The sequence below is a fragment of the Phacochoerus africanus genome, chromosome 11, assembly GCF_016906955.1.
Source record: "Phacochoerus africanus isolate WHEZ1 chromosome 11, ROS_Pafr_v1, whole genome shotgun sequence".
NCBI classification, from domain to species: Eukaryota; Metazoa; Chordata; class Mammalia; order Artiodactyla; family Suidae; genus Phacochoerus; species Phacochoerus africanus.
Genome location: NC_062554.1, coordinates 113,247,635 through 113,267,572, shown reverse-complemented (window position 1 = coordinate 113,267,572; position 19,938 = coordinate 113,247,635). Strand labels below are relative to the sequence as shown.

The 19,938-nt window shown below is 39.7% G+C and overlaps 1 protein-coding gene across 18 annotated transcripts in view; it reads right to left on the bottom strand.

The window, feature by feature from the left end:
- PRRC2C (proline rich coiled-coil 2C) overlaps nucleotides 1-16,752 on the bottom strand; it is a 95,629-nt gene extending 78,877 nt beyond the window's left edge. For 13 of the 18 annotated variants that reach the window (XM_047754013.1, XM_047754024.1, XM_047754020.1 and 10 more), the window contains exon 1: nucleotides 16,490-16,717. The gene's annotated coding sequence lies outside the window, so the exon portion shown is untranslated. Of the gene's footprint in view, nucleotides 1-16,489 lie in introns of all 18 variants that reach the window. The other 5 variants (XM_047754017.1, XM_047754018.1, XM_047754026.1 and 2 more) reach the window with 2 other exon arrangements.
- Nucleotides 16,753-19,938: the final 3,186 nt, after the last annotated feature.

Below are 19,938 nucleotides of genomic sequence, written 5' to 3'. Positions count from 1 at the left end.
GCAGTCGTCCCTAACCTACACCAGAGGGGAGATGCAGGATGGGGAAAAGGTTGGTTTTAGATAGAAATTAACAGTAATCTTTTAGAGTTCCCACTGTGGGCTCAGGAGGTTAAGAACCTGACACTGTCTCTGTGAGAATAGGTTCAATCCCTGGCCTCACTGGGTTAAGGATCTGGTGTTGCAGCAAGTTGTAGCATAGGTTGCAAATGTGGCTCAGATCTGATGTTGCCATGGCTGTGGTATAGCTGCAGGTGTGGCCGTAAAATGAAAAGGAAAAAAAAGTAATCTTTTGATATTCTGACTACCTGGATGGATTTTATTGCAAAAGTCCTATATATCCTGGCTCCTTCCTCATCTCTTTGGAGCGGTCCCTCAGAATCATCTAAGAGGCTACCTCCAGACTTAAGGCCTCAATTTTGTCTGCCAAAAAAAGCGCAATTCTCAACTTTAGGTTGCGTTTTTGTCTGCTTTTGCAATCAATGCTACAGAACGCAAAGGTATCTATAGTACAGGAAGTAGATCAGTGATTGCCTAGGGATGGTAATGGGGAGGAACAGAGCAAAATTTTTGTTGATGTTCATTATCTTGATTGTGCTAAGGGTTTCAGCATGTGTTAGGGAAAAGAGTACACTTAAGGTATGAGTGATTTATTATATGTCAACAAAAAAATATATTTTTAAAAAGATCAAGGACCCCTAGAGTCTAAGAAAACAAGAATATTACCATACAAATCTATCAGGGGAAATTAAGGAAGTGAACACGATGATCAACTGATTAGAAATAAAGTTGTTACAGATATGTACAAATTTAGTGTTAAGTGGAGTATAGATTGCAAGGTGTGACACGATTTATAAGTAAATTATATTTGGTTTTCATCCTCATTTCTGGCACATGGCTAAAACCATTGCAATTTCCTAAATAAGACATAAAGGTGTCTTTTGTTACTGGTAACAAGTCCCTTAACAACTATTTCTGACTATATGTTAATGTGGTGACCCCAGGGAATGGGGGCTGGTTGCCAGGGCAATTAACTAAGAGATTATAAAGAGTTAGAATTTTCAACACTATCCCCCTCTCCTTCAGGGAGGGGAGAGGAGTTGATTAAATTAATTACCAACAGCCAATGATTTAATCATTTATGCCTCCATTAAAGCTGCAGCACCACAAACTACACAGGGATATAATAAGCTCACGTGATTGGGACTCTTTCTGGACCCTGCCCTGTATATCTTTTCATGTGGTTGTTGGTTGTTCACCAAATATCCCTTAGTATCTCTGTAATAAACTGGTGATCTAGTAAATTGTTTCCCTGAGTTCTGTGAACCGCTCAAGCAAATTAATCAAACCTGATTTATAGTCAGAAGCACAGGTAACAACCTGGACTTTCGACTGGTATCTGAAGTGGCATCTGAGGTGTCGCAGGGGACAGTCTCCTGTGGGGCTGAGCCCTTATTAATCTGTGGGATCTGATGCTATCTCTAGGTAGATAGTATTAGATAGTGGCTAGAGAATCTAAGGCTTGCTGTGAGAAAACTCCCTGCCCCACAGACTATTAAGAGAATAGGATAAGAATCTGCTCTCCTGAGGCTTACTTTCTAGTTTGGTGACTCAAATAACAGATAAATAAGATCATTTCAGATGGTGACAAATGCTGTAAATAAAACCAAAATAAGACAAGAGAAAGGAAAAGGTAGAACTACTTTAGTTGATCACTAAAGCCTTTTAGAAGAGAGCTTCTGACTTGGATCTACAGGGGAAGCAGACAGCTTCAAGGCTGAAGAAAAAGCAAAGGCAAAGGCCCCAAAGCACTGATACGTTAATCACGTTCAAAAATAAAAAAGCTAGTGAAACAGAAGAAGCTGGTAAGAAAGGGAGAGTTGGAGGAGAAGGAGAAGGCTGGGTGAAGTGGGGCTATTAGGATTTTAAATTTTATCTCTGAAGTAATGGGAAACTACTGATTCTGACCAGAGGTTTTTCTTTTGTTTTAAAAATATAATGTGGAAGAGTTCCTGTCGCAGCTCAGCGGAAACGAACCTGACCAGCATCATGAGGACGCAAGTTCGATCCCTGGCCTTGTTCAGTGAGGTAAGGATCTGGTGTTGCCATGCATGAGCTGTGGTGTAGGTTGCAGACTTGGCTTGCATTTGGTGTGGCTGTGGCTGTGGCTGTGGCCAGTGGCTACAATTCTGACTAGACCCCTAGACTGGGAAGTGGCATATGCTGCAGGTGCACCCCTAAAAGGCAAAGAAGAGAAAAAGAAAAAACTCAACTGGGTAAAGGGACATCAAAGAAAGGAAAGAGACTTTAGATAGGATGGTGAAGGTCTGGAAGATCTCTATGAAAAGGGAACATGTTAGGAAAATCAGTCAGTGGTTCTCAACCCAGGCTGCAGAGACTTATCCAGGTTGATTGCAAACAATACTATTATGTCCAGATCCTATGCTAGACCAAGTAAATCAATTTCTGGGACTGCGGCTGGCAACAGTATTCTTTGAAAATCCCACATGTCTCCAAAAGTATAGCTACAGTTGCGAATGACAAAAAACAAAAAAACTAATTTTGATCTGGGAGAGGAATGTTCAAGTGTAAAGGTCATGCCTGAGGGAAACAAAGCAGGACAGGAAGTCAGAGTAGGCAGAAGTCAAATTTGCAGAACCTCTTATGCTAGAAGATAAGGAGTATTGCCCTCAAGTTTATTCTATATGCCACAAAGAGCCAATGGAGGGAAAAAATAATTCAAAAAAAATCTCAATCACTGAGTAAATGAATGCCTGCATTCTGCAGACCATATCTTAAGTAACAAAATTGTACAACTTACATAAATTAGTAATTCAAAAAACCCCTGAAATCTAAGCTCAATAGCATTTCTCTTCAAATTTGCCAGCTACTTTTCAAAAAAACCCAGAGGCACAGTTAGTAAGAAACAAAAAGACTTATATACTCTACTTGTATCACTTTTAATTTTGAAAAGCTTTTTATTATTTGTATGCTATTAGGAATATTTTTATCTTACTATCTGTCTACTCTGTTCCTAAAAATTTAAAACATTAAGGCCTGAGGGTCAGTCTGCAAAAACAAAACTTTTCGAATAACACGCCCCTTTCTCTGTTTAAGGAAAGAGAAAGTAATCATATCTCTAAATTCAAGGTTCTAAGACTTTGAGCAATGCTAGTTAATAACTAGCATTTTTTGGAGTTCCTGTTGTGGCTCAGTGGTTAACAAACCCGACTAGTATCCATGAGGACGCAGGTTCAATCCCTAGCCTTGCTCAGTGGGCTCAGTGGGTTAAGAATCTGGTGTTGTCACTGCAGTAGCACCTGGGAATTTCTTCCATGCAGCTGGCACAGCCAAAAACCAAACAAAAAAGGTAAGAGTCAGGCACACATATGTGTGACTGTGTGCATATGTACATGTACACACAGGGAATGATAAAACAAATATGGTAAACTATTAATAACTAGAGAATATGGATAAAGGATTAAGAAAAATTCTTTGTACATTTTTTACACTTCTGTGAGATTAGGATTACTCCCCTTCCCTCAAAAAAGCTAAAAAAAAGCTCATCTGCTTTTCTCAAACATGTTCTCAATTTCACCATAATCGTTTTCACTAATCTCCAGTTTAAAACCCTAAGTAATCTTTGACATTTCTCCAACTTCTAACATAAAAAGGGATCCAAGTTCTATACATTCTAATTTAGTAATGTCTCTTGAAACCAAATTTTTATTTTAGAAATGAGCTCCAGAGATATTGAATATTGTAAACAAATATCAGATTGTGAATAAGAAAAGCTCAAAGCCCAAGTCACCAAAACTTACCAATGAGAAAACAACCTTAAAGAAATAAAACTCTGGAGTTCCCGTCATGGCGTGGTTAACGAATCCGACTGGGAACCATGAGGTTGCGGGTTCGGTCCCTGCCCTTGCTTAGTGGGTTAACGATCCGGCGTTGCCGTGAGCTGTGGTGTGGGTTGCTACGCTGTGGCTCTGGCGTAGGCCGGTGGCTATAGCTCCGATTCGACCCCTAGCCTGGGAACCTCCATATGCTGCGGGAGCAGCCCAAGAAATAGCAAAAAGACCAAAAAAAAAAAAAAGAAACAAAACTCAGAGTTCCTGTCGTGGCACAATGGAAATGAATCCTACTAGGAACTATGAGGTTTCAGGTTCGATCCGTGGCCTCACTCAGTGGGTTAAAGATCCGGTGTTGCCATAAGCTGTGGTGTAGGTCGAAGACAAGGCTCAGATCTGGCGTTTCTGTGGCTGTGGCGTAGGCTGGCCGCTATAGCCCCCATTAGACCCCTAGCCTGGGAACCTCCATATGCCGAGGGTGCTGCCCTGAAAAGAAAAAAAAAGAAGTAAAACTCATAGGCTAGGAAGTGATAAAGACAGGATTAAATTCAGGCTTGATGCCAAAGCCAGTACCAATATAACCCCACCATATGAAAATCAGAATTCAGTTTCCATTATGAAAGAGGTAAACATCAAACCTTTCAAGTTTTTATTATTAAAACTTATTGTTAAATACAGATTAGAATATCAAGGATAAAAAAAACAGTAACACCTCAATTAATGAATGTATCCATCTGCTGTAGAAATGTCATTTTGAAATATAATAATGTAAAAAGCATAAGAATCAATGCACCATAGACTGTAAAAGGGGGTTACTATGAACTGAATTGTGTCTCCCCTCACCCCCACCAAATTCACATGGGGAAGCCCTAACTAACAACATGATTGATGGTATCTGGAGACAGGATTTGGGGGTGAGGCAATTAGGGTTAAGTGAGGTGATGAGGGTGGGATCATGGTAGCCAGAACTAACAAAGATAGAGGAGATTGATGTTAACTTTAGAAAACAGCATTTTATTTATCACTCAAATTCTAACTAAATTTTCCATTTAAAATAAAAGAGTGAAGACATCCACCACATTCCTCTGAGTTCTAGGTCAATCAGTGTTCACAAAATATTACCTTCCTAAAAAGTTTAATTTTGATTAACTCCCCCACCACTTGATTTTAAACACATTAATTAATCAAAGCCCTAGTCTTGATGTAATACTTAAAACAAATGAGAATTACGGAATATTTAAGGTTAAAAATTCAAAGAATGGTCAGAGTTCCTGTTGTGGCTCAGTGGTTAACAAATCCGACTAGGAACCATGAGGTTTGGGGTTTGATCCCTGGCCTCGCTCAGTGGGTTAAGGATCTGGCATTGCTGTGAGCTGCGGTGTAGGTCGCAGACCTGGCTTGAATCTGGTGTTGCTGTGGCTGCGGCATAGGCCTGCGGCTACAGCTCCGATTAGACCCTTAGCCTAGGAACTTCCATATGCCACGGGTGTGGCCCTAGAAAAAGCAAAAAGATAAAAAAAAAAAAATTTCGAAGAATGGTTGAATGGTTAATATAAAGTAATGTGGCCAGAAAAACTAATTAGACCTTGTCCCTTTCAAAGTCTTTTGTCGAAAACTTGAATAAAGACCTAGAAAGGAAAAAAAAAAAAAAAATCTAGAAAGTAGGTACCACATGACACATCTGAAAGAGAAACAACGCATGCAATGACTCTAAAGATTTAAACAGGTCTTAGAGGGGTAGTTCTCTGATGGCCTAGTGGGTTAAGGCTCCTGTGTTCTCACCACTGTGGCTCCGGTTGCTGCTGTGCAGAGTAGGTTCAATCCCTGGCCCAGGAATTCCCACATACTGCCTGTATGGCAAAAAAGAAGGAAAAAAAAAAAAAAAAACAAGAGAGAACCTGAAATAAACATTGCAATGCTCATAAAATAAATAAATAAATAAAAATAGAAAGGTCTTAGAGGGAGATCTCTGGTAGGACAGCAGGTTAAGGATTTGGTGTTGTCACTGCTGTGCCTCAGGTTGCTGCTGTGGCACCACCAGATCCCTGGCCCAGGAATTTCCACATGTCACGGGTGCAACCAAAAAATAACCAAAATAAAATAAACTAGGTCTTGGAAGCTTGGGCAGAATTAAACTGGATTTAAGAATAAATAATTACATAGTCATAGAGTTCAGGAACAGAATTTCAGGAATTGTGGCTCAGCAGGTTAAGAACCTGACTAGTATCCATGAGAATGCAGGTTTGATCCATGGCCTCAGTGGGCTGAGGACCTGGCATTGCCATGAGCTGTGGTGTAGGCTGCAGCTGCAGCTCAGATCTAGCACTGCTGTGGCGTAGGCTAGCATCTGAAGCTCTGATTCATCCCGTAGCCTGGGAAGCTCCATATGCTGCAGATGCAACCCTAAAAAGACCAAAAAAAAAAATATATATAAATAGAGAATACAGACCCAGCCTATTTCATAGGAAACAGCACAGTATATAACAGCTAATAGTGTGACAGCATTGCTTTAAAAAATTGCTACTTTAATAGAAATCTAATGCACAAATATGGAGTTGTGAGTTTCACTTGTGTTTATCACATTGTTTAGCATATTACACTCAATCCTGAGCTTCATTAAGAGAAACATTAAAAGGAAAAAAAAAAAAAAACTAAGCTGGATACGAAATAAAAACTTTCTCACTGTTCAGTTCACCCACAGCATTCTCTACTGCACCATTAGCCAAGCAACCCCAAAGAGCTGTGAAATGAAATGATAGTCAATTTTGCTGAGACACAAAATTTACATCCAATGCCATGAGGTATGTGAGAAAAGGATGCTTCTAAGAAATAGACATCCCTCCCTATCTCTCCTGCTGTTCCATCCCCAGAGTCTGTTTTGTGTTCTAGAGAAACAATAACTCTTGTGAAGAGATATATAACTGTTGCTTTGTGGGAAAAAAAAAAAAAAAAAAAAAGCACTCTGAAAAACAGCCAAATCCTGGTGCAGATGATGGAAGCCAAGAGAAAGTAAAGAGGTTTGAATGCTATTGCAGTGTTCAAATATTTCGAATTTAGAAGATTTTAAAATATGAACATTAAAGGTTGACTACAGGGTCCTCCTGGGTACCAGATACATTCAAGCGAAGAAAAGACAAGACTTTATCAGAAATATTTTAAATGGTAATTCGTGCTTTGAATGAGAGGTTGAACTGGTCACCTCCATCTCTAATTGTTATAATTACTTAGTAATTTTAAAGCTACAGTGACATAATGCCTATTTGCAGTAACATGACTATATCCAGAAATTACCATACTAAGTTAAACAAGTCAGACAAAGACAATGGTATCACTTATATGTAGAGTCTTTAAAAAATGGTACAGGAGCTCCCACTGTGGTGCAGCGGAAATGAATCTGACTAGTTAACATGAGGTTGGGGGTTCGATCCCTGGCCTCCCTCAGTAGGTTAAGGATCCAGTGTTGCCAGGAGCTGTAGTGTAGGTCGCAGACAAGGCTTGGATCTGAGGTTGCTGTGGCTTAGGCCAGCAGCTGTAGCTCTGATTTGACCCCTAACAAACTTATGGTTACCAAAGGGGAAAGAGGAGAGGGATAAATTAGGAGTTTGGAATTAACAGATACATACTACTACATAGAACAGATAAACAACAAGGACCTACTGTGTAGCATAGGGAACTATATTCAGTATCTTCTAATAACCTACGATGGAAAAGAATTAAAAAAAATATATATATATGGATCACTTTCTAATTTTCATATCATTATTACTAAAGTATAGTTGGGAGTTCCCGTCATGGCACAGCGGAAACGAATCTGACTAGGAACCATGAGGTTGCAGGTTCGATCCCTGGCCTCACTCAGTGGGTTAAAGATCTGGCGTTGCCATGAGCTGTGGTGTAGATCGAAAACACAGCTCAGATCTTGCACTGCTGTGGCTGTGGCATAGGCCAGTAGCTGTAGCTCCAATTAGGCCCCTAGCCCAGGGAATGTCCCTGTGCCGCAGGTGCAGCCCTAAAAAACAAAAATAAAATAAAGTATAGTTGATTTACAGTGTTTCACTTTTTTTTTCTTTTTAGGGAGGCACTTGTGGCATGTGGAAGTGTCCAGCCTAGAGGATCAAATTGGAGCTACAGGAGTTCCTGTCGTGGCGCAGTGGTTAACGAATCTGACTAGGAACCATGAGGATTCGGGTTCAACCCCTGGCCTTGCTCAGTGGGTTAAGGATCCGGTGTTGCCGTGAGCTGTGGTGTAGGTCGCATACGCAGCTTGGATCTGAGTTGCTGTGGCTGTGGTGTAGGCCATTGGCTACAGATCTGATTAGACACCTAGCCTAGGAACCTCCACATGCCGTGGGTGCGGCCCTAGAAAAGGCAGAAAGACAAAAAACAAAACAACAACAACAAAAACCAAACTGGAGCTGCAGCTGCCAGCCTATGCCACAGCCATACTGGATCCTAGCTGCATCTGCAACCTACACCACACCTCATGGCAATGCTAGATCCTTAACCCACGGAATGAGGCCAGGGATCAAACCTACATTCTCACAGACACTATGTCTGATTCTTAACCCACTAAACCACAGTGGGGACTCCATGAATCACTTCGTTGTACACCTGAAGCTAACACAGTATTTTAAATCAACCACACGTCAATAAAAAAAATAATACAAAAACAAAGAATGGCATCCAATATTTCTAAGATCATATTTGCCACTATAATAATGCTATGATTATGAATATCACCATATGTCAAACGCCTCTACTACAAATAGCAGTACAGCAAAGACATTAAAAATTGTCATTTTTAAAACAAAGTGTAATATAAATAAATCTGTTGGAGTTCTGATCAAAATGATAGAAGGGTCAGGCTATTCTTAGAAGCTAAAACATGTGAACTAAATTTCTGGGGCCAAGACAGCCTTAACAATCAGAAAAGAAATGTAGCTATCAAATCTTCTGTACTCTAAGTTACTGTTCTGGCAAAGTAAAGCTATTTGTCTCTCAATTATTTGATAAGGTGACTGCCAGAGCACTATTTTTGACAACTTGTAATATTTTAAAACTGTTCATATTACACAATTACTTCTCTTAAAACAGATTCAGTTTAAATCTCAGCCTTTAACACTTAGTAACTGTTTTTATAGGATAATTGTTGCACATGCACCTTATGGCATAAGCATTTCCCTAGTTATTAAATATAAATCTGGATTTTTAATTCCTCATCTGTGGGCTATAGCTTCTTTCTAGTGTGTTGTGAGATTGAAGTGTGTATAAGATGGTGTCTGGTACTTAATGAGCTTAATAAATGATAACATTTCAAAACATATACATTGCAAACAGAAACTAAAGTATAAATAGTCTCTTAGTCAACTTTATTTTTTGCAAGGTAAGTATATTGGATATTACAGGAGAAAAAGAGAAGCATTCTCTTCAAGATGCTCATCCAGCATCATGAATTATTCTAAACCCTTTATATAACTAAAGGGCTGCCTTTAAGGGCTGGAATCTGAAATTTAAAATTTTTTAAGTGTTGGAGTTCCCTGTGGCTCAGTGGGTTAAGGATCCAGCATTGTCACTGCTGGCTTGGGTCGCTGCCGCAGAATAGATCCCTGGCCTGGGAACTGCAGGGGTGCAGCCAATCAATCTATCAATCAATCAACATTTAAGTGTAGAGAATTGGTTAGAATCTTTTCCCACCAAGCACTGGCTCTATTCTTCTACCATTAAATCTTCTGTCTTGAAACATGTAAACCTACCATCTCTCTCTCCTACTTTCTACTTTCATTTTTTCCAGTGTTTTCAAATTTGTCATAAATATAACTACACAATCAAAGAATTTTTTTTTTCTGGTCAGAAAATCAAGCAATTCGCACACACAGACTACTCCTGAGTTTTTAAAACCTTATTCAATAGTTCTTTCTTCAGCAGGAGAAATACTTTCTGTCTCCAAAATGTCAAAAGACTCTGGTTCTAGGGTTGGGAGCTAATTCATCTTTCTACATTCTGTATCCTAATTGTGGTGCGGACTTCATGTAACTACACATATCAATACTTAAAGAATTGTAAATCAAAAAAGTCCAATTCCCCTCCCCACCCCCGGCCACCCCTATGGTATATGGAAGTTCCCAGGCCAGGGATCAAATCCAAGCTGGAGCTATGGACCTACGCCACAGGTGCAGCAGTGAAGGGTCCTCAACCCACTGTGCAGGGCCCGAGTGTAGAACTGGTGTATCCACAGACAAGCTGGATCTGTCTGTGCCACAGCAGTAACTCCAAAGGTCAATTTTTCTTAATCTAAATTTTAACACTCATACAGCAATATAACCAACCTTGAGGCTTTTGACAGAGATGTGGAACAGGCTCTGTCAAAAGCCTTATTTCGATAACATCTTTTCCCTGCTTTTAAAGTAAAATTCTTCTATTTGTCCCATTTCATAAGTAATTGTTCACATTATGTTCTTCAATTAAAATCTACAAAATTTAAACCTAACATTAAAAACAGTAAAAATACAGGCCACGTAACAGTCATATTGACAAAAATGTAAATTATAATCAGAACTGAAAAATTATAGTTTTTTGGGAAATTAAATTGTATTAAAGTTTACTCCTATAATCTCCTCTTTGAAAGCTGATAATCTATATATGATATTTTAATATACTGTTTCTCAATTACCAGAAATATTTAATAAGCTACAATGCCATCTTTAAAATACACTGGATTGGTTACCTAGCAGTTAAAGATTGTCACTGCTCTGGCTCAGGTTCCATTCCTGGTGCAGGAACTTTCACATGCCATGGGTGCAACCAAGAAGAAAAAAAAAATACACTGGATAAACTGGAATTCTACACTTGCTGTTGGGCAACTACTTAACCCACCTTGGTAAAAATTCTAAGCTTTTTGTTTCCAGTGACCACTTCTCCAGTCTCCCAACTGGTTTTGAGGTTGTTCTAAATGAATCCTTGATGTCCCCTCAAAGAGCCTTTCAGAGCATCCACTGGCCAACACAGGGCCCTGCGCAAATTGAAGAAACAGTCTGGAAAGGTACAGTTACTCTTCTTGGTTAGGGTGCTGATGCCTTGGGAGGGAGGGCACAGGACTCTGCAAGCCTAGCATGGGCTGAATTTCAGTCCTTGCTCCCTTCTTCAGCCTGGCATCTTTGTGCAGTACACAAATAGTACAACCATATACAGCAGTCCTGCACTGTCAGATTATTCATTAGGAAAGGAGGAAGGAAGATCAATCATTAACTTCCAAAGATACCCATTCTCTAACTACATATGAATCCATGAGGGGATTTTCCAATCTCACTGGGAACCTATTCTTTATCTTCAACTTTCTACTTTTCATGGTTCTCTTTTCTGTTTTAAATGTGTTTAAGACTCATGTAATATCAAAGAATATTAAGTTCAAAAAGTACAGAAACACATTTGTAACAATCTCTAAGAAAGGGAAACCAGTTTTCTTTCTTTCTCAGATGAATACAGTATATCTAAAACTTGAAGGCAAGTCACTTGCCCCCAAAGTTTAACAGCTGGCACAAACTGACAAAAGGACTAAACCTAGATTTTAAAACTCCTAGTCAAAAGCTCATTTTGAATATTCAACACACCTAAAAATCAAGAGGTCTCACTACTTATTCCTCCCTACTCTCACTACTTGATTTAAATTCTGAGGGTCACCATGGAACACTGAAGCCAAATTCAAGAGCCATTTCTCATCTACTTTTCTGAACTCTGCTACATTTGGCTCCAATGACTCTATTTTTTTTAGATAATTCTCTTCCACCCTGATTTCTTTTCTTTTCTTTTGGGGGGGGGGGTTCATACTCATGGTATGTGGAAGTTCCTGGGCCAAGGATCAAACCCATGCCATAGCAGTGACTCAAGCCGCTGCAGTAACAATGCTGGATCCTTAACCTGCTGCGCCACAAGACAATTCCCCATCCTGATTTCTGTAGTGATGTCTTTCTTCAATTACTCATTCCTGTTCTCCTCTTGCCATAGATTGTCTTAGGCATTCTGTTACATTTCTGTCAAATAAACCCACTCCATTTTGCAGTTTATCATGGAAATGGTTGTTTCAAGTATGTAGTTGAGGCTCTAATTTATATATCTACCCCTGTAATGCTGCCATTTCTTATTTGATGAATCTACTCCATTTCTACGCTTTCATCACTTGTGGCCTTCATTAATTCCAACTGTTGCCTGATCCTATCCAATATTCATTTCTTATAGCAGTTATGTCCCAAGGGGTGGGATATAAATGACTACTGATGTTGTGTTAGATGATTTCATATGGTCCATAGAGGAATATTTAAAATTACTCGTTTATTTTAAGACATGTTCAGGGGGAAAAAACTGTAAAACAAATAATGATGGAAACTTTTCTTTTAAATTCACCTAATTAAAAGAGAGTAAGCTAAATTAAAATATTGACAGATGGTTTGAAAATAAAGTAAAAATTGCTAATGACTTAAGTTTGGTAAACAATGGCCACTGGAAAATACATGTAATATTGAAGTTAAGCACTCAAACTCTGGGTCAGTGATTTGAATCGCACTTACTAGCTAAGTAACTGAACAAATTACTAAATCTCTTTAGGTCCTAATTTCCTAGCTATGCAATGGGAATAAAATCCACATTCTAAGCTTACTGTATGGAATGAAAGCAACAATCCACAACATGTTCTTAGCTCAGTGTTGACAAAGTAAGTGCTTACTGAATATTAATAATTACAATTATTCTTAGTCTCTCCTGCCATCATGCCTTCACCTGTAATTAAATGGGCACTTGACTTATAATCTTCCATATATAAATTTTCTGTCAGGAATTTCCATTACCTACTTGTATATTTTTATCTTCTGGTATGAATACAAAGATCACAAAACTTTTAACATTAATTCTTAAGACTGTGAACATACTGACAGCCATTTTCCTCTGATGCACTGGGCCTTACAAAATTAAAAGAATCTTTAATATTTACTGAATAAATCTAAAAACTAGGAAGTGTAATCTGATGCAAATAAACCTCACAATGCATAGTATACAAATAGAAACTATCTGAAAGCATCTGATACTATTCTAATAGGTAAATAAGGGGGGAGTGAAGGGAATGACAGAGTATTTTGTCAGTTGAACCTTAGTTGTGGGTCTATTCTTAGTATCTCCTAATCACATTCATTCAATAACATATAATAAACTGCAAGTATATGGCAACCACTGTAAAAAGTGATAAGGACATGGAAACAGTTTAGTAAAGAAAACAAACAAATATCAGAACACAGACAAGTACAGAGTTCCCTGGTGGTCTAGTGGCTAGGATTCAACACTTGCACTGCTGCAGCCTGGGTTCAACCCCTGGCCCAGTAACTGAGATCCCACATCAATCTGCTGCACACCATGGCAAAAAAAAAAAAAAAACGAAAACAAAACAAAACAAAAACAACAAAACAAAACCAAGTAAATAGAACACTAATAATAATATGTTGTGTAAATAATACACAATAGGTTTTTTTTTTTTTTAAATACTAGATATGCTCCACAAATGCTGATTATGTTCTACCCTCCTTTAATGTAGAAGCACCACATATGGGTGAATACATTATATTACACTGACAGTAAAAACTGTACTGCTATTTTGTTCAACTATATGCTAATAACCACATAAAAGTTTCTGCCTGCCAACTAGACAACTGCTGAAACTCAGTAATAGTCCTTGTTTGGTCTGATTTCCCAGCAAATATGAGCACACACAGGCCCAGAAATGTGACAGGCATTTTGTCAATCTAGAGCAAAACAATAACTAGAAATATAACTGACAAAAAGGTCAGACTATATTTAGCCTTTGAGGAGGGTGGGACACATATAATAAAACAATTACTTAAGTTACCCTCTGTATAGAGAACACCTTTACCCATTTTGACTAATGCATCTATGGCATTACTGAGAATTTTTAAATGTTATGACTCAAAGCTAACTTACTAATTCTCAAGACTTCTAAGCAACACTTAACTTAGACAAAGATAAGCTTTCATTTTGTTACTATATTCATAAGGTGACAAGTCTTGCTTGATTGAAAGTATCTTAGTCATAACTCACCCAGACACAACTTTTGGGTTTTCTTCATGTAAGAATAGGGTTCTATACCAATTTGTGTTAACATTTTATCAATGATCAATCTGTGCCTTACACAAGATATGGCATAAATAGCATAGTTACTCAAATGACTTACAAATTGGTGTTTAGGGGATAAGAGAAGGAAGGAGACCACTTGGAGGGAGAGGAGGACATAATACAATCTTCAAAGACATTTTACCAGTAGGAATTGTGGATTAAGGAGTAGAGAGGGGACAGAGGGATTGGAAGGCGCTAGAACTCTCTATTTCAGCTATGTGCAATACACTGATCCCAGGGGTACTGCCTCTAGAACATGAAGAAATCTTTAAGAAGCAAAATCCATTTATATAGGTATAAAAAAAAAAAGGATATTTAAGGCTAAGAAGCCTAAAAAAAGAAAAAAGAAAAAGGAAAGAAGAAAAATGTTTTAAGTTCCCAAGAAATGTACACACCATTCAGAGAATATACGGATTGCCTACTGCTTAAAAGACAGTGTTTACTTCTACCAATATCCTGCCATTCTCCTTCGACTACTAGTTGACCTTTTACTATGTACTGAACACAGAAAAAAGCCCTTTACATACATTATCTTTGAAAATTCTACAGCAAGCCTTTGAAAAAGCTGCTGTTATTATCATCATCACCATTTCACAGATGAGGATATATTTTATCAATAATATAGACCAGATATCAAAAATTTTAAATTATCTATCATACTATAGAATTTTTCTCATCTGGGCTTTAAATAAAAAAGGTACAAAAATTAGCCTCTATCCCATAGCCAGAGTAGCTATAATCTTTGTTACACCTTGCAACACTTTAACCTTCACATGCAACAGTGTTTCTATACTGAGTAGAGCAAAACAAAAACATGGTTAATAAGGCTTTATCTTATTCAGTTAACTATAGCTCACAAAATTACAAAGAACAGGGAGACAGTTTGACAGCTTACAGCATCCCCTTTGGGTTTAGACAATCTGGGTTTGAATCTATACAGCACCATCAATAACTGCTGTATGACCTTGGTCAAACTACTTTTTCTCAGATTTCACTTCCTCATCTGTAAAATGGGGATGATAATAAAACCTCCCTTAAAGGCTTGCTATAGGATTAACGAAGAGAATGTGTGTAAAGTGCTTATTTCTGTGCTGAGTACATAGTAAAAGGTCAACTAATGGAGCAGGGAGAACAGCCACATGTAGAAGCTTACTAGACCAAAATACAAAAAATTCCATTGTAGAAAAGGAATTACTATTTGACTATACGCTAAAAACTCAAATTTCTCTTTTTTCTTTGTGGTGGGGGGATCAATGCATTTGAGGTGGGCCAGAAAGATGCTGCAGTGCATCTGTGACACACACCTAAAAATGGCTCCAGTCAGAACAGCATCTTAACTACCAACAGAGGTTAAATTTACTTTTAACAAATGCTGGAGTTAGCCTTGGTGTGCACTTAAGTATCACCCTATAGTTTTTATTTGCAAGAGTATACTATCGAACTCTTAATCAAGAATGCTGATTCTTCTGGTGCATTCCAAATAAAAATCCTACAGCACAGCCGCCTACTGTACAATTCCAAGTACCCTGGCGAGCTATCAATCTATGGACCTAGGCTGAAGATCGGCCAATGCGGAAATCCGGGTAGCTTTAGAAGCCAGCAAACATCAGGCATGTCGGAAACCTCGAAAAAAGCTCAGATCAAGTCAAAACAAATATACATCCCTTTAAAGGTATTAGACGCATTCCTCTCCAGCAAAGGAAGACTTCATTAGCGTTCTCATTGGCCCTCCCATGCCCTTTCTTCAAGTCCTGAAGTGGGGCTTTTACCGGAACATCAATACTGGAGCTATCTATCTCAAAAGATAGAAAGATGCAGAGTGGGATTCATCATGCAGGTTAGGGGATGGAGAGGCCTAGGGTGAGAAAAGACTATCCGAACCCGCCTTTGGAGTTCGGGCAGCACGTCTCTAGCGGAAGTAGGACTGGTCCTGATTCCCCCAAGTGCCTCTCATCGAGTCCGGTGTTTAACCCTGTCCCTCCCGCACATTTCTCACGGCAAATTTCACCCACCCCCTAACACGGAGAAGAGGTAGGCACTGAAGGCCTTAGAGGAGCCCTGGAGTTGTTCAGGGGACGCAACCCCACGCCAGAAAGCGACCTCGCACCCGCCTGCCCCACGGGAAGGAAACTCCCTTCCTTTACCCGGCAACGCACATTAATTCCCCACGCCCTAACCCCCCAGGGCCTGGGTGGGAGAAGACCGACTGTCCGGAACTCACGCTGCAGACCACATGGGGCGGGTCTGACTCGGGTTTCCCGCTCCCCAAGCTAGAGGCCGAGGTTTCCCAGGCACAGAGAAGAGGGTAGCCAAAGAGAAGGGGATGCCCGGACCGAAGGTCCTCTCCACAAGTCTCCCCAGTTTCTGGGCGCCAGGGTCGGGGTGAGCTCCCACGTCCCAGGGCGCCCTTCGCCAGCCCTCCCGGATGGGGCCCGCTTTGATCGCAGCTCCTACGCCCTCGCTTTTCTTACCGGCCAGGGTGAGTGTCAAGCTGAGTGTGTCTGCGCACGTCTAGGGGCTCCGCCGGGCTCTGATCAGGGAAGGGGGAAGGGAGACTGGGGGTAGGGGGCGGCTGGAAGGACCACGCGACCCGGAACCCGAAGCTGCAGATGGACAAACCGCCAAAGCACTTTCGCTGCTTCCCAAGAGGGAGATAGCGAGCGAGAAAAAGAAGCAAGATGGCGGCTAGCCAGCCCCTACGTACGACGTCATCCGGCGGCGTACGTAAGGCAAATCCCCGCAAGACCGCCCCCCGGCGCAGAGACGGCTGCATCACGTGAGGTCTCCGTGGCGGCCCAACCCCGGCGGAAAGCGACGGCGCCTCTTGCTGGACGGAGGGAGTTCCTACAAGCCGAGCTCACGTTACAGGGTAAAGGTTTCGCCAGAGATCTCTCAAGGAACTCTTGAGACCTCGAATACAGGTTGACATGTCTTAGCGAAATGAGCACACTTGTAGGTGCTGGATAGGTGTATGAATTGGTTCGAACAGCAGTTTGGCAGTGTGTATCAAAATTGAACTATGCGGGGAGTTCCGTTGTGGCTCAGCGGTAACGAACCTGACTCGTATCCATGAGAACCCGGTTCCATCCCTAGCCTTGCTCAGTGGATTACGGATCCTGCGGTTGACGTGTGCTGTGGTCTGGGTCACAGACCTGGATGTGACCTGGCATTCCTGTGGCTGTGGTGTAGGCCGGCTGTGGCTCGGTTTGGACCTCTATTCCGGGAACTTCCATGTGCGGGTGTGGCCCTAAAAAAAAGACAAAACAACAACAACAACAACAAAAAACTATGCATAATCTTTAACCTTGACATTGGCAAGATCATTGTACTTTCCAGAAATGTACATACATAATTCAGAATATTCATAATACAAAAACCTGTCTGTTGATAAAGATATATAGATAAATGCAGTATGATACATCCATATTGTGGAATGTTTTGAAGCCATTAAATTCAGAGTAATGTTTAAAGAGCAGGGAACTGCTTAAGATGTAATATGCTTATGCCATAAATATGCTATAAACACACACATATATGCATATTCAGAGAAAAAAAGACTTTAAAATGTACTCTGAGATGTTTATAATAGTAAACATGTTGACAATAATTTTCTTAGAGCCATCGGATTTTTAAAAATATTTTATGTATGATTTTCAATAATTTGAAAAATTTTTGAGTCATGAAATTGTTATGAGAAACAAATGATAAATGCGTGCATATTAGAATATATATAGCATGTGTTTAAGATTTAAAAGGTATTACATATTTTTAAGCCTTTAAAATAAAACACAAACAGGTGTTAATAACAGTTCTACTTATTAATTGCTGTGTAATATGAGTAAGTTACTTAACATTTCTTCGATGCAGTTTTCTCACTTTGTAAAATATGTCATTCAGTTTATTTACATAATTTCTCCAAGAGTGTCAGCTCTTTGCTACAGCCACTGAGATGACGGATAGTAAGATTCATTCATGCTGAGTTTTACCAGGCAAGTGTAATGTAGGGGATGATGATATCTGTAAGTGAGGGACTATAATGCTGATAATATTGTGTTTAAACATATGATGGATGTGTAGTAAATGGTACTTTGTATCCACTTTATATATGATTTACAGTTTATTTTATTGCCAGCACCCACAGCATGTGGAAGTTCCTGGGCCAGGTACTGAGCCCTAGCCACAGCAGTGACAACACCAGATCCTTAACCCTCTAAGCCACCAGCGAACTCCCATATTTTAGATCTAAGGATAACCTGCCACCTCCTCTCCAGGTCTGAGCTATCTTCTACACCATTATGGTCATGGAAGTGTCACTGTAGCAATGTTAGAATAAGTAAAATAATAAAGAGAGGTAAATCGTAAGCACTCAACCCCCACCTCATTGATATCAATGATCTTTTGAAATGGAAAATCTTGACTGATATAGGGCCATAGTGGTCAGGGAAAGGCCTGCTGACTGTCTCCAAGAAGACAGGGAAGCATTACTTTGGTGAGTTTTCCAGAACACTCGAGGATATGGACTAGAGTGTCTTAGAACAGAAATACCTCTCTTTAGCAATGTAGAACAGCTCCAGCAATCAGATGAGCTTACATTAACCAAGGTCACTAGACTGATATATACAACCAGAACAGTAATTAATTTCTGAGAGTTATAATTTATATCTCTGAAGACTCAAGTACTCCAAAGCCAGTACATTTTCTAGGTAGACAAACCTACTCAGGAAACCAGAGTTGTTATTTGAAGGCTGCTTGTTAAGCACAGATTCAGAACAAGTGGAGTTGTGTGTATAGACTGTTCTTGATTCATCTATCCTCATGACAGGACAATTTTTGTCCCAAAGATAAAAATACTCAGTTTCCAATGGTCACAACTTTCTACATTGATCTCGAATACAGTACAGACATCCTGCCATACTGTTGATTTGGACCTCTTCTCCCCTGACAGCACTTGGATGGGCACTGGCCCTGAAGTGCCCCCTATGCTCTTTTCTCTGTTTCCATGACTACCCAAACCTCTTAGCAATATTCTTTTTTTTTTTTTTTTTGCGCCATTTCTTGGACTGCTCCTGAGGCATGTGGAGGTTCCCAGGCTAGGGGTCTACTTGGAGCTGTAGCCGCCAGCCTACACCAGAGCCACAGCAACACAGGATTTGAGCCGTGTCTGCGACCTACACCACAGCTCATGGCAACACCAGATCCTTAACCCACTGAGCAAGGCCAGGGATCGAACTGGCAACCTCATGGTTCCTAGTCGGATTCGTTAACCACTGAGCCACGATGGGAACTCCAGCAATATTCTTCAGTAAAAACAAGTTACAGTCAAGTCAGGCCAGTTTATATTTTAAAGGTGATTGCTTAGTTCTGCTCATATCCATTGTCTGTGATCTTAAAGTTTAGCTCTCAGAAAGCAGTCGTCTTATTCTTACTTCCAATATTTGGGGGAATCTCTGTCTGCAATCTCTAGATATTAGTACAGTATCCAAAGTCAAATAATACTCTTTTTAAAACTTTTTTTGTTTTGGATTATTTGCATCTCTCTTTACACCCCTTCAGCATTGATAAATTTGTCATAACAAAATGAAATGACCAGCTGAATGAAAACTTGCATTTAATTTCCAGTTCTGCCTTTTAAACATTAATTTTAGCGCAACATTATCAAATTGCCAATTGATACATGAAATCAGGCAATCTAGTTTCCTACTGAAAACAAATTGATTCTCCAAACAATATGACCTATTTTGTGTTTTCCCAACCTTATTTGCTAGTGGTTTTATTGAGTCTCTACCCATCTCATTGAGAGTAACTGTATCAGGCTGTAGGTACTAAAGATTTATGAGGTATGAGGTGAAAAATTAGAAGAACTAATGAAGATAACATGCTCCATGAGTAGTAGTGTTTCTTTTTTTAAAATTTTTATTTA